Below are 15312 nucleotides of genomic sequence, written 5' to 3' on the forward strand. Positions count from 1 at the left end.
ATTCTTTGAAGAGATTGCGCTCATTAGGTTTGATCGGCTTTTCATTGAACAATTGGCGGTCGGTTTCTTGCTCTTCATTTTTCGCCGCAAATCCCGACCGCAAAAAGACACGCCGGGGGTGGGTGGGGGGTGAGTGGGAGGGGGCAATAATGGAGCCCCTAATACCATCATCATCATCGCATTGACTCGCGGCGCGGCGCAGCGTCCTCGTTCTCCCTTTTGTTGCTGTGTGCGTGAAATTTAATGCAGTCATTGTACGTGTACAATTTTCAACTCGCAGAGAGTAGCAGCATGCAAAGAGCCGGACCCTTTTCCGCTCCGCCTTGTGTGGCCTGTGTATTAAAGACTTCAATTACGGCTCTCTCTATTCCTGTCCTCGCAATTTCCCTCTGAAGCCCGACCGGACAATCTGCTCTCAAAGCAACTCACTTTATTGATTTCGGATTTCGCCTAATTTCCCTGTGATTTAGTAATTATTCAAGAAAATTTATCTTCATCACAGTGAGTGAAACGAATTGCATGTTTTAATTACAATTTTAAAATATTTTCCTACATTTTTTATTTATATTATTTCTTATTTCTATTGTTAATTTGAATTTGGTTTCTGACTAATGGAGGAGCTCATATATCTGTACCGTTGTGTGATACAAATATAATAATTAAAATGAATTAAAATTAAACAACAAAACGAGCGATATTAAATAACAAAAATGGTAACGGAGAGGGATAAAATATTTTATCGTTTTCTTGACAGAATAATTCATGTTCGGAGAAGTGTGTCATGATAATTGCTGGCACTGACAAAGCCAAAATGTTTTTCAAGCGAATGAGCGTTATGAATGTGACCCTAATATATTTTTGTGTGCACTGCCAGCTCATATAATCCAGCTGGCGTTCATAATTATGCCCATCATAACCTGTCAAACTCTGAATCACAAAGGGAGGTCAATCAAAGCTCATGCAATTGTTTGCCGAGCAGATGTTTTTTTATACACCTCTATTTTGAGTGGGTGATTAGCATCATACAAAACTGGAAATCCTAAAATGTGTTTGGTTATGAATATATTGAGTGTGCATCTGTTATAAACAAATTCCATCCCCACGTGGAGAATTGAATTAATTAACAAAAATTCACTTGTCTTGTGGGGGTTATTCCGCCCACTCTGATTCATTCTGAATCTCTGAGAGCAGCAAAAATCTGACACTATTTTTCGCTACCACATGCCCCTATTTTATTGGCGAATCCGTTGAGAAGTCCGGGAATTTGGAGTAATCCATTATCCATTGTTTAGGCTGATCAATAAAGATTATAATAATAGAACAATAATCCGGACACCGTTGAACTTGTTTCGCCAAATCAAACAACTCTGCTAATGACCTCAAAGTCGTAGGTCCAAGGTTGGGGTCACTAAAATCAAATTTTCTAAATTGGATCAAATTTTTAAAATGAATCAATTGAAATTTATTATTTTTTATATTACGTTAAAAAGGAGAGTCAAAATCTGGAATAACGCATAGCCTTATTTTTTTATTTAAAATATCCTATACTTTTCGGGATTTTTAAACAATGATTACACGCTTCAATCGCAGCTTCTAAATGGTCAGATTTAAAAAATGCACACCGCTATAGACTGTCTTTACTTTTCTTATAGATATATATGCTGAAGCAGTTTAAGGGTGCCAACTCTTCAATCCCTTTTTTGCGCCCTACAAAACGAAATATTTCGCACTTTTTTATTGCTTGCACCTCCTTGAAACACTTCAGTAGGGACGTAAGGACAAGTCGACTATGGTATGCAATTTTCGTATCTTCTGTGACTCTTAGAACCTGAGATTGAGTTGACAAACTGTTTTTGCAGTCTCCAAAAGAAATATCCATTTTTCACTAAATCTCTACCCCTTCAATTTCTTTTCAACCCCATCAGAAATTTAAAAAAGATGCATTTTGTGCATGTTGGAAGCAAATTACGCGAATAATTGTGTGTGCGTATACACTATTCAAAATTGCTTTTGCCAAGCCGCCAAAGCAAAAACTAGCAATGAACCTGTGATTTGATTATTGTACATGTCTGTTGTTGTACACCCGTGGTGTTTAATAAATATTTCATCAAAATTGCTTAAATTCGATCTGATCAATCTGACCCCTTAAAAATGCAAGTCCTTAGACTAATTCAAGGAGTCAAAGATCATCTCATTGCACCCTTTAAAAGTTTAAAACCGCACAAAAAACAGGGCAGCTGCGAGGCGACGCTAACGGCAAGCGCACCGTCACCAGTGCACAGCGTTTTCCTTCAGGGTGGTAAAACCGAGGAACAACCTGCCACCTGAACTCAATTACTGAACTATGTGCAAAATGCTTATGTGGCAAGTTTCCAGTGTTCAGTGATTTAAATCGATTATGGTTATGGGTTTTGGCTCAGTGCGGCGAACAGTTTTTTCGTTTTTGCAATATTTTGCTAGCTCTGTTTGTCATTACTTTGCATTACCTTATTATTGACCGCAATAATAAACAAGTATATATTTAGTTGCCAATGAGATTATAATGAGTGGAATAATTTTTAAATTTAGGAATCAGATGATCTGAATGATAAATTGAACTAAACAATAGCCATAATACCAGTCTGTGTGGCTTTGTTGCTGTTTGCAAGTCATCTATTATTTACTCGCCACCGGAAAGGGGCGGACAGAGAGGGCGAAAACGCGATTTAAGTGCTGACAACCGAAGAATGATGGGCATGAAATTGACTTCAAAGAGACTGTGATTTAAGTGGGGAACTGCTGTCGTCGAAACTAAAGGTGGCTGACTTCACTTTTTTCTCGTCTCTGATGGAATCCGCGCGGAGGGTATATTGAAAAATTGGACCACTTAAATGTGCTTCTCTCACGAGCCAACTTTTCTGCGCGGCGTTTCGTGCACTCCCGTCAGCCGAGTCTTATTACATTAAAAGCGGTTGGCGCGGGTAAAAGAAAATTATGGTCGGGCGCCGTTTGTGCGGGGAAAAGTTGCGTGAAATTAACACAAAAGCCTTTATTAATTTTTATTATTATTCGCCTTTGTTCTTTTCTCCGCTGGCGAAAGAGAGTGAAATAATTTTTCTCTGGCGCACGCAGCAGAAAGCGTTTTCTTCCTTAATTGTTCCCTTTTAGTTAATCATCATAATTAAATGAGATAAAGCAAGCGTTAAAAGCTCGTCTCTCTTTTGCTGTTTTTACACTCAAAGCGGCGGCGACGGCGACTGCAAATGCGTTTTTAATTTGCTTTTTAAAGAAGTTGATGCATTTCCCACATGCCACTGTGAAATGCGAACGAGCAGCAGATAAAAGGAGTTTTATTTCTTTCTGTTTGGATATTATTTCCATTTCATCCCCGACAAACTGAGTATGAATTCGTAGTTTTTACGATGCAAATTGATTTTCCACATCACGGGTGACGGAAACAATAGAACTGGGTCTCTTTCTCACGCCGCTTTAATCGCGAGTTTCCGTGCAGTAGAATGTCACCGCGGCGCAGACTGTTGTCATAAATTTTACATTGCCATCAAATTACGAACAAGACACGTGAGAGTGTGTGTGTATATAGGCTGTTGCTTTATTCCCTAACATATTACAGCTCTATTGATCGTTTCAGCTAATGAATTCAATTCCCTAATAGATTTCTGGAAAACCCATCAAGCGAACGAAAGGATTAGGGCGTGCTCCCTTTTTTATCAGGAAGAAAAGAAAATCCATCTGACAGCAGCGCGGAGTTCATATATAAATTTACACCTGCACAAATCGGAAAAAATGGGACGTGAGAGAGCAGGGTATTTCGAGGATTACGGAAATTAAATTTTAATTTCTGACGCGGGTCCAGCTGAAAACAATCAGATAAGCCGAGAGCGAGCGAGCGATCTTATTTACACACACACAAAGCGAGAGATGCGAGCCAGATGGAGCGGAATGCGTACGTGTATTCACGCTTGTCAGCAATTTTCGAAGCTTTTATCTGCGGGAAAATTGAGACTTAGACGTGCGTCTTTTGAGAAGTTAAAAGTTTGACACGTATTTCTAATGTAATCCACTTGTGATGGTATCAGCAAGAGAAACGTCGGCGGAGCAGGGAATTACCGACGTGTTAGTGGGATTAAAAAATAAAGCGCACCAACAACACGCAGTTTATACTTATATTTTTGTGATGGCTTACTCTCGGCTCTTGTCTCTCAGTCAGCAAACGGACCAGTTATAATGGGACCTGCAGAAAAAGTCGCTCTCGCGCCAGCGTAATTCGAAACTCGAGAGAAATGGGATGAGATTAGCCGAGTCAGAAAAGACTGGATTTTCGCCTCTGCTCGTTCTCCACAAACATGCATGTGCTCCACTTTGCTAAATACATTAAAATAATTATTGGCGGGACCGGCTTTGTCGAATTTTTTTGCCCGGCGGCAGCGGCTGGCCATTTTCTTCGGCGGCTGGCGCGGCTGGAAATATTTTAAACGTCAAGTTTGAAAGTGGAGGGCCACAAGACATTTTTATCTCCTGCATTTTTTAATTTTTGACCCCTGTTCACCGGCTGGCGCAGCTTAGCAGTATTCACGGCGGCTGGCGGCTGCCCACGTGACCCAAAATCTGCCGGCTGGTGCGGCGCAGCGCGGCTGGCTGACACCTCCATCTATTACCATACGAATAGCAATTACTGGACTTTTTGAAAAACTCGCAATTTTTTTAAAACAAAAACACGTTCACCGGATTCCTTACCTCGCAGGAATTTTTAAAGGGGAGTGCGGTTCCCCGGAAAATTAGCGTAGAGGGCGTGGAACGTATCGCAAAGCGCGGGAATATCGTAAAATTTGACGTTTTTAATTATATTTTCTGCCAGAATTTTATTAGATTACCAATCTGTTTGTTTCGCAGGAAAAATTTTGCATTTTAAAAAACAGTAAAATAATCGAATCGCGTATTGAAACCTGACTGCTGGTGAATTATGCAGCATTAATTTCCATCAGATCCACTTCTCCGCATCGAGCTGAATATTTTTAAGTTCGGAGCAAATCAAACAGCAAGTCGTAGAGTTAATTTCTGCACGAGGGTGGTTGATAAATCAAATAACGCGCCGAGCAGTGGAGAAGCCGCCCGATTCGCCGTGGGCAGGGATGACGACGACTAACTTGGAGCGTCTAACTCGATATGAGAAGTTATTTGCAAATACGCACACGCGATATTGGCGAAATAAAGATTGTGTTTAGCGGTTTATTTGCCAGCAGTCGGGGCGGTGGCGCTTTGTCTGCTCCTCCTCTCGAATTGCGGCGACCAATTTTATTATTATTGCTCGCTCGCTCTCTCTGCCGCTTTGTTTAAGTTTCGTGAGAGCACATCTTCTCCACTGGTTGTAGCCAAGGGGCTGCTCCGGCTCACAATGATATCATTTATTTGCCATACACAAGCGCCAGATAAAGGGCTGCGCGACTCTAAATCAACAACAGCCAATATTGACTGTCTCTCCTCCCGCTCGGCGAAAACTCGATCTCCTCTCCGCAGCTTCTTTTCCCCTGCTTTGATCGCTCGCAATTCTTGAATTGTACTTTCGTGGTCCCCAACTCACCATCCCAGGGGCCAAATTTATTGTGTGCTGTCCGTTTTAACAACAAATTGCCTTTGATACACTTGCCCCTAGCTTCACTAACTCATGGCTAAATTTTATCTAAAATAACAACGCATACCTTAAAATTAATTAAAAGCAAAATAATTCTCATTTCCAGTGTTTTTAATTTTGTCAAGAGGGTTGAGGAAATTCGGGGGTGGAGGGTAAGTACCCCTAAACCCTTCAGCTGGTCAGGGGATGTTGAGACGAGTCTAACGGTGGATAGTTTTTTCAATTCTGATGGTTGGAACCCGACATTTGGAGTTGCAAATATTTGAAAATCACGAAAAATTGTTTTTTTCGAATTTAGAAGTACACACTACTGAAATTTTCACGCAAGTTCATCAATGTTATGGGACAGCCTTTAAGCATGTTTTGACATTCCAATATCCTGAGCTCATTTACAAAATTTTAATTAAAAAGCAAAATTATCAGAAGAGACCTTTTACCTTGACTCAGGCCTTCAAATTTGGTTGCAGTTCGTTTTGGCTCGGCGAGAGGAATCCAAAACACCATAATTTTGACCACGGCAAGATGAGAGACCAATAAAGTCTCAAAATACAACAAATATTTTGTCGAATAAACATTGATGACTAGTTTCTAGTGTAAACTTCGTTGAGTTTAATCGCCCTCATTTTCTTCCAATCATTGTATATTCAAAGTGCCTTTTAAACCGTCATGTGCAATCATACAACATGCCAGGTGCGCTCGTCATTTTTTTCCATCTGCCATTTAAAACTGATTTATTTACGCGTAAAATAATCCGTGTTTGTCGACAAAACCCTTTATTTGGCCAACACAATGCCGATTTGGCGCAAGCGAGGAAAAACGGCCGGCGCGGCGCAAGCAATCCACCTTGACACACACATGATTTTCTAGCAATTAATGCGCACGCCGCTGAATTTCCCACGACGCGACGGCCTATTCGGAATCATCATTGCGGTCCACTGGTTTAATTTGCCTGATTGCGGACGGAGAAAGGATAGATTTTTCACCAAATTTAAGTTCATTATGCGTCACACCCAGTGGGGCGTCCCGCCAGCCGCAGCCAGCCAGCTAGTCTGCCTCCCTTAAATGCAGCCGAGAGGGTGAGAAAGCGCAATATCTCCCTCCCTTTTACACGAGAACTACTCCCTGCGTGTGTGTGTGTGTGTGTGTGTGTGTGTGTGTGTGTGTTTTTGTTGTAATTAATGCTTGCTTCGTTTGCTAAAGACAAGACTCATTAACGAGCGTGCATGTGACTTTCGATTTGTTAAGAAACTCAATTATTCCTTTGCTGAGAGCCACCTCATTAGCGCACGCAAATGGGTCCTTTGTGCATTGACGACGAGAGTAGGAGGACTATTATTGCATGAACCATGTTCCCTTTGTTGATTGAAAATAAAAAGTTATTATATATTGCCCGACCTCGTAATCGTAACGGAAATGATTGCACTTATCGAACTGACTTTAAATGGCAAGATCAGGTGAATGAACAAAATCAAAAAGGTTTTTAACTATATTAATATTTTCCAGCATCTTGATTAAATTTAGTGGCCTTTGTTGAGACCTAAAATATTAGGCGACTGTGCCAATAATTGTTTATTTTCAGAACAAAAAGAAATAAAAAACGTCGTCCTATAGGGAAAGATACATGATCAAATTCATGGTATTCTCTCCCTCAGCCCGACTTGTTTTAGAATCAGTCCACACACACATATGTATTCATACAAGAAAGCTAGTCGTATTTAAAGGTGGTGTTTATTTCTAAACGCTTAATATTTCCAGGAAAAGTTATTTGAAGATTGGGTCATTGAATTTAGATTTTGACAGTTTTTTTATATTTTTAAAATAATTGTAAATGTAAATAGTTATTCATTATTATTATTAAATGGTCTTCTAGTGCTCGCCACCTGATCTTTAACCTGACAATGAGTTAACCTGTGTGCCCATGCGCACTGCAAGTGTAGTGGTGATACATATTCATTCTGAATTTATCAGCCGAGCGTTTCGCATTTTAGCGTAAGCGCTCGCAAGGCCAGCGAATCTTGTTGCCTCTCGCAAGCTTTCCGTTGAGAAATATTCCTGGTGTGAACTATTTCGTTTATTTTGTCTCGTTTAGTTGACCAAACCGTATATCGGGTTTAAATCTCGAGATAACAATCAATCTGGTATTTCGACAATTTAAGGGATTCGCCTTCCATTTCCCATAGTTTATTAGAGGCTCTATCATTATTCACATTTAAAATTCGATAAAAAAAACTTAATGTAACATCACAACCAGAGGAGACTGAGGATTTCCTTTGTAGATCTTGATTAAATTTAGTGGCCTTAGTTGAGACCTAAAATATTAGGCAAAATAAGAAAATAATTTCTCTGCTAGCGTCGTGGTCCCCATTTAAGTTGAGCTTACTGCCAATTGTTTATTTGCAGGGTTTTCAGAACAAAAAGAAATAAAACAATGTCGTCCTATATAGGGAGAGAAACGTGATCAAATTCACGTTATTCTCTCCCTCAGCCCGACTGGTTTTAGTATCAGTCCACACACACATTTGTATTCATACAAGAAAGCTAGTCGTATTTGAGAGTGATTTTTGTTTCTAAATGTTTACTTCCAGGAAAGATACGTTGAAGATTGGGACAATGAATTTAGATTTTGACAGTTTTCGGGTGTTTTGGATAAATAGTTAATTCTTTGGAATTTGGTTGATTTATTAAGTAAAGTAGGACCAGCTAGTCGCTGTCGTAAAGGAGAAAATAAATGAATACGTTGGTATTAGGTGCGGTGTGAAGTGTGAACAGGCAGCATGCTATTTAGCCCCTATTAGAAAATATTTTTCGTCAGATGGTTGGTGGGTATTTTAAGAGCCATGTCTGGATTAAGCCGAAATTGCAATTCAATCCAGAGTTCCAATTGATTTTGATGTAATTGATTTAATACGTTTTTATTTTAAATTTTAATTCCTGCGGGCAACAAGCAAACGGGAATTAATATTCTCCAAAATTGTTGCCTTTTACCCATCGATAATTTGTGACTTTGACTTGTACTATATTATTTGTATTATGACTATGATGAGAATAAACAAGTACTAAATAAATGTTCACTCAAAAAATTAATTAATTGCGAACAATGCACGAAATCCACTATGTATATGATACATATGTAAGATTCGATTTTTACTTCTCAAATCCTGAGGGAATTCCACGCAGAGTAGAGCCATGTCGGATTTTATTTGAGTACTTTTAGACAGATTGAATTTTAAATCCAGCAAAAACTTTTTTTAATTTTTCCAAAGAGTGTCTTTTCCGAAGTAATTTAAATCAAAATGTGCTATCAATAGTTTGTATCGTTTGCATAGTAATTCTGCATTAAGTGAAATGGTGGAACATAGCCAATTTTCTAGAAAATCTGTCACTGGCACCTAAAGCTCGCGTGCTGCTTATCAGCGTGCCAATTAGCTGCTTATGTTTGAGCACAATATGGAATAACGGCCGGGCCACACGCCACGCATATAAACTGCTTTGTGATACTTTTCACGCAGGTGACCAGCCGACCGTCCAGCCGGCCAGCAATTTTCCGTCGAATGTAGTCGGATAGATCAAAACATTAAGCGAAATTATGGCAGCTCGCAAGTCCAACGCTAGTGTGTGTCATGTGTATATGACACGTAATTACGCGAGCGGGCTGTTGCGTGCGCCGGACGGACGGAAATCAAGCACGGCGAGAGGCAGGAATTGGATTATCATTGCACATTGTGATATCACTTAAGTAATTAACTGCCATTTCCAAGTCACAATTTGTTGAATGCGTTCCGTTTTGGCCCTGCCAGACCTGTAATTTCCTTCTCTGAAGCCGATTTTGATTTTTTTATCTCTGGAAATCGTGCAGCGCGCCCGCGTTCCTTGTAATACGGAAATATTTCCTCTGCTAGAAGTAATTAAAAGTCGACCGACTTTTTTTATCTTTGTATAAAACTGCTTAATTAAGATTCTTGACGGGGGCCAAAATTTGAGAGATCAGAATTTTGGATTGGCTTTATATATTTTTATTCCGCTTAAAATAACGATAATGAATCGATATCTAACGGGAAAAATTCAATTTTCAATATTTAAAACACGTAAATTCGTGAAAAAAATCGTTTTTACCCTTGATTCAAATTAATGTTTTATAAAAATTAGGATAACGGCTAAATTTTCCTAAATTTTTGAGAAAATCAGCTACATATTAATCAAGCTTTGCCTCCCTACAGTAAAACCACGATTTGTTTTATATTTTAGGGAATTTTCCCTCAAAATTCGCTCAGAGGGAACTAACTAAACCAAACGAAAAATTCGACAAGTTTGGCAAAATCTGCCTGGTTTTATAGATTAGATTAGATTAGATATATTTATTTGCATTTATACATCAGTACAGTAATAAAGTTACTTTAACACCATCTGAGTATTTACAAGTTAGTCAAATTAAACCACACAAAGAAAAAACTGTTGCTAAATTTCATAATGAACTACTTTCTACCGTCAACAGTGCAAAATGTTCTTTATTATGAGCCTGTATAAAGCTCTATTTTAAAACTGTTCTGATGGTTGAAAGGAGATTTGTTAAGCATCCGAGAGAGATGCGCCACTTTGATGCCTGGCGACAATTAAAACGCGTTGCGACAAAGCTATATAGCTCGCTGAAAACTCGTTAGCGATTGTTCTCTTGACGGCTGTGCCAGAAATCAAAGGTTATTGCGCGCGTTTAATAAATTTCAATTCATTTATTCTGCTCGGCGAGAGCCTTTATCATGCACGCACGACAAAACGCCGCTCGAAAGGGCAAGCAGGCGTGCGCGCACATTTTGTACCTTTGCGCGCCGGCTCGAATTTCGCGCAAAACGCGGACAAAGCGGAGCAATTTCATTAAACGGCTGCTTGTTCGCGAGATATTGAGCCCAATTTGCTGCGATGATGCTCTTTTACAATATCAAATTGATGAAGATGATGATATTGTGTGTGTGTCGCGCGCGCGGGCACAATGACTCGAAATGAGAGAGAGAGAGAGAGAGAGAGAGAGAGAGAGAGAGAGAGAGAGAGAGAGAGAGAGAGAGAGAGAGAGATGCTGTCGCCGCCGGAGATGCGAATTGGAGAGGAGCGGAGTGGAGCACACCGCATTCTTGCTCACTCGCTGGAAGGCTTTCTGCTGCTTTTTCATATCAAATAGGTACTTGTGCCCGCCAACCCAGACCCACCCACCCCGCACTATTATTGAGCAATCGAATTGTTACAGCCAGCGCATACCTGATGCTCATCCTGTGTTCGCACGATCAGTCTCTCCAAGGCCTGCGTGTGGTCTTTCAAGTGAGCTCATTTGTAATGCAATTCGGTAATCTTAACTGTAAGTAAGTGCTTAAGGGAGTGTCTTTCTCAATGCCGTGATATTCTTTTCTTTTAAACTTTAAATTGAAAAAAAATCTGAAAAAATAAGGGGTGAGTTTAAATAATAAAATTGGTACATTGCAGCAGGGGGTAGAATGGGGTTAAAAAATCACCCCCATAAACCCTTCAGCTGGACAGAGTAGTTTGAGACGAGTCTAATGGTGTTTAATTTTTGCAATTCTGATAGTTAGAACCCGAGATTTGGTGTTGCAAATATTTGCAAAATGCAAAAAAGTAAAAAATTCAAGTTTTCAATTGGAGTTTTTCGGATATAAAAACTATTAATAATACTGCTTTGAAAATTTCACACGAATTCACTCATATCATGGGACAACTTTTATTATTATTATTGTAGCTTATTCTCACAGTATTTCTATGCAATCATGTTAATTAATTCAAATGTCCAAAATCCCAAGCTCATTTCCTTAATTTTAAAGACCGTGTTTGATGATGTTTCTGAGCACACCAATCGATTTTTGAGGGTCAAATTAGGTAAACTGGATATTTTCTCCCGGCCAAAAAGTCCAGCGTAACGTGCGTAGAACAAGTAAGTATAACTTTTTCCCCACCAAAACAATATACGAAAATTGCGCATGCGCCAGAGCTGGTTATTTGAGCACTTGCAGAGAGACCACCTGTACGAATGACTTCTTCGTCAGATCCAGCCAGCTCTGACGCATGCGCACTTCTCGCATTCATATTGTTTTGGCGGGGAAAATGTTCTCCATCGCGCTGCACTTTTTGGTAGGCAAAAATATCCACTTTATCTAATTCTACCCTCAAAAACCGATTGGCGTGCTCAGAAACATCATCAAAGAAGGTATTTAATTGTAACAGTATTGACCTAGGACATCGAATTTGGGCTTGGCGAGAGGAATCCAAAGCATACCTAATTTTTTAGATTGCACAACGGGGAGATGAGATAGTGAGGTGTCAAATTATCCAATATTGAATGACTGATATCCGTAGGGTGTAAATTTGGTTTAGTTAGCTTGGCCTCATGCTCCTTCGTAATCAATCATTACATGTACTGATGTACAGCAGCTGTTTGGCCCCTCAACCTTCAATCCTCATCATCAATAGTAATAATTATTTTTCTTAAAAAACCAATACAACAAAATTATTTAAAAATTTACTATCAACAATTATAAAAATATTTTTAAGCACGTTTAAAATCTATTTAAAGGTTGTAATTTGATGTAGTAAATTTAATTTGTTATTGGGAATCTGGTGGGAGCGACACACAAGTAATCCACCGATAATCCTGATCCAATGCGGCTGTGATTGAGCCAATAATACACCCATTTCCGCAAAAGTCCGGCTGGCTCGCAGGCTTAGAAACGTTTAATCCAGTCAGAAGGCCGATCACAACAGCTTTCCGTTCTTCTGGCAGAAAATGAATGGATCAAAGTGTGCGAACCGCCACGGCGGATCGCGTTTCAACGCCTTTTATTCGAATTTGAAAAGAGGGCGACGCATGCATACGTGTAGCGCAGGGGCGTATAATTAGGGGCCAATTGGCACGGAAAGTGGCGGGCATTTTCATTAGTGAAGGTTTTAACTGTTATCGGCCGCGTGTGATTACTATTTAGGCGTTCCTACGTAATGCGTGCATGTCGTGGCTTGCTGGCCACTGGCCGCGCGAGGGCTGCATGCTGATTACTGTTAAGTAAACTACATCGCCCGATTTAATATTAAAAATGTGTGTAATTACACGTGCACCGCTGGTAGGTTGTTTGCGTGGCCTCGATCATGCAACCAAATAATTAAAATCAATGGTAAAAATTAGAGGCAATTTATTTTTAATTTCCCTTTTTTATTGCCGCTGCCTTTCTGGATCAATACCACAGATTTTAATGTCGGTGCTTCGGGGAAATCCAAATGAAGTTTTAATCGACTTCGCTGTTTGTTTGCGTATTTGGGCAATTATCGTTGTGTTTCATTGGAAAACGCGGTGTTTCCATTTGCATTAACGGCTCAAAATTGTTTCATTCGTTTTCATAATCATTATAATATGATTTAATCTTGTTTTTCAATTCCACAAAATGTGCAGTGATTGTCAAAGAGTTAATTTTATCCTTTTGAATCAGATTTACAAACAACAAAAAATAAACTGGTACGTTTTTAGGGTGCAAAAAGGGGGTTGAAGGGTCAGCACTCTTAGACTAATTCGGCTATCTAGAGAGGTGAGAATAGTCGATGGGTGTGTTGTTTTTGTAAATCTGACTATTAGAAGCTGAAATATGGGCGAGTAAATATGTTTCAAAACGCCCAAAAAGCTCTGATTTTGTGGGTTCTTTTTAATATGTTGGCATATAAACTCCATTCTAATTTGAGTCGTGTCTAACTTAATTTATGTAGAAGGTTTCAATGTCATAATTAATAAATTTGAGTTCCATTCTGAAAATTTGATTTCAGTGACTTTTAACCTATACCACTTTGAAGTCAAAAGAATAAAGTTGTTCCAATTGACGAGACGAGATCAATGGAGTACGAATTTTTGTTCTTCGACTAATTATTATTATTATTAATGGTTTATTAAATGCAAAATATGCGTGCAACACTCTACATCTAAAGGTTAATCAATTTTTACACATTTTCGCTGCTTCTCTCAAAGTAAGTTTTCTTGCTGTACACTTTTGGATATGATATTTTTCACAAGTCTCGCCACAGACTAATTCTTCGACTAATTCGAACCGATTTCAAGAAAACCAAAATTCAAGAGTCTGTAAAACTCGCAAATGTGGGAAAGTTGGGATTTTCTCAAAGACGTTTTCGGTCAAATAGGCACTTTTGTTTCAGCAATTAACTTCATATCCTTTCTAGGACAAACGAACAAGGTGTCGAATTTTCAATATTTATTCGAAAAATAAATTTTCTAAAAATTAACTAATCTAATTTGTCTGGGTTATAAAATTAGTGATTTTAATTTTCATTTACATTTATTCTTTGTAAAATTATAACTTATTAATGGCAGTGGATTTTGTTATTTGTGTCACAAATGGGTAGGAAGCAGAAAGCAAGCCGCGCGCTTTTCATTGAAATTTGTGCACATAAACAGCGCATTATCATGTTATTGTTGTCATCGATCCTTCCAGGGGGTCAGCCTTCTCTCTCTCACTCTCTCGAAGCAACTGCTGCGTGTGCGTGTGAGTGTGTAAGAGAGAACACAAACGTGCAGCTTGTAAACGCACGGCGCGGCCCTCCAGGTGTTGTTGCAAAACGGCGGCGCGGCGTATTTTCGAGGTTTTCACGGCAAACACTTCCATTATGCTCTCGTTGTTGCACATCATTTCACTTCACGCCGACAAATGGGATCAGATGGTCCATTGAGCGAATGTGCTCGCCCCTCGCATGCTCTCGTCGGCATAAATTTGCAGCCATTCTCACAGCTTTCGCACGCCGCCGATCGTTTTGTTATTTGCAAACAATCGAAAGGTGTTTAAGATTGCAAGCAGGCCATTGTTCTTCCTTGAGCTCAGTGACAGAGAGAGTACTACAAAATTGTCATGTTTCACGCATCACTCGTTCCTTGTCGTTGCTCTCGATTGTCCGTTAATACACAAATTAGAGAAACAAAATGCATTTGATATAATGCTGGTTGAATAATTGTTTGTTCTGTAGCACTTTCACGCTTTCTCATTTTCCAGTTTCCACCAAAAAGGTGAAAATTTGCTTTTCTGACAGAACCTTTCGTGCTTTAAGGCGTTTTTTCGCTTCCATTTTTATTCACGCCGATAGTGACAAAAGCTTAACAAATTTAAAGCTTTCATGATTTCTTGATTTCAATAACCTTTTTTTACTTTTGGTGTCTGCTCATTGAATAAACGAATCTATTTTTGTGTTCCTTGAGCAAATAAACAACAATTAGATGCTTTAAAAAACTTTTACAATTATAAACTGGAATTTATTAAAAATTTAAATTCTAGGAACTATTCTGCGTAATTTTTTGGTTCTCAGCTTTTTTTTCGATGGAATGAGACATAACAAAGTTATATAAGATAAAAATATATATAACCTTCCCAATGAAAAGGAAAAAAAGTTTCTTTAGCTTGCAAACGGTCATATAACAACAACTTTGGCACGATCGGTCTTGCATAAGCGATCCTAATCGGGCTGAATTGAGCATTATGAAAGACAGGACAGATGGAGCAGAATGGTACATCGCGTGTCGTAATGCGCTTGCTGTTTTCATCAAACACTATATTAAGGCGGTTATACAATTATACCAATGATGTGTGCTAAATGCGACGAGAAGAGAGTCCTGCGCGCTCTCTCCTCTCTCTTTCTCTCTCTCT

The sequence above is a fragment of the Cloeon dipterum genome, chromosome 2, assembly GCF_949628265.1.
Source record: "Cloeon dipterum chromosome 2, ieCloDipt1.1, whole genome shotgun sequence".
NCBI classification, from domain to species: Eukaryota; Metazoa; Arthropoda; class Insecta; order Ephemeroptera; family Baetidae; genus Cloeon; species Cloeon dipterum.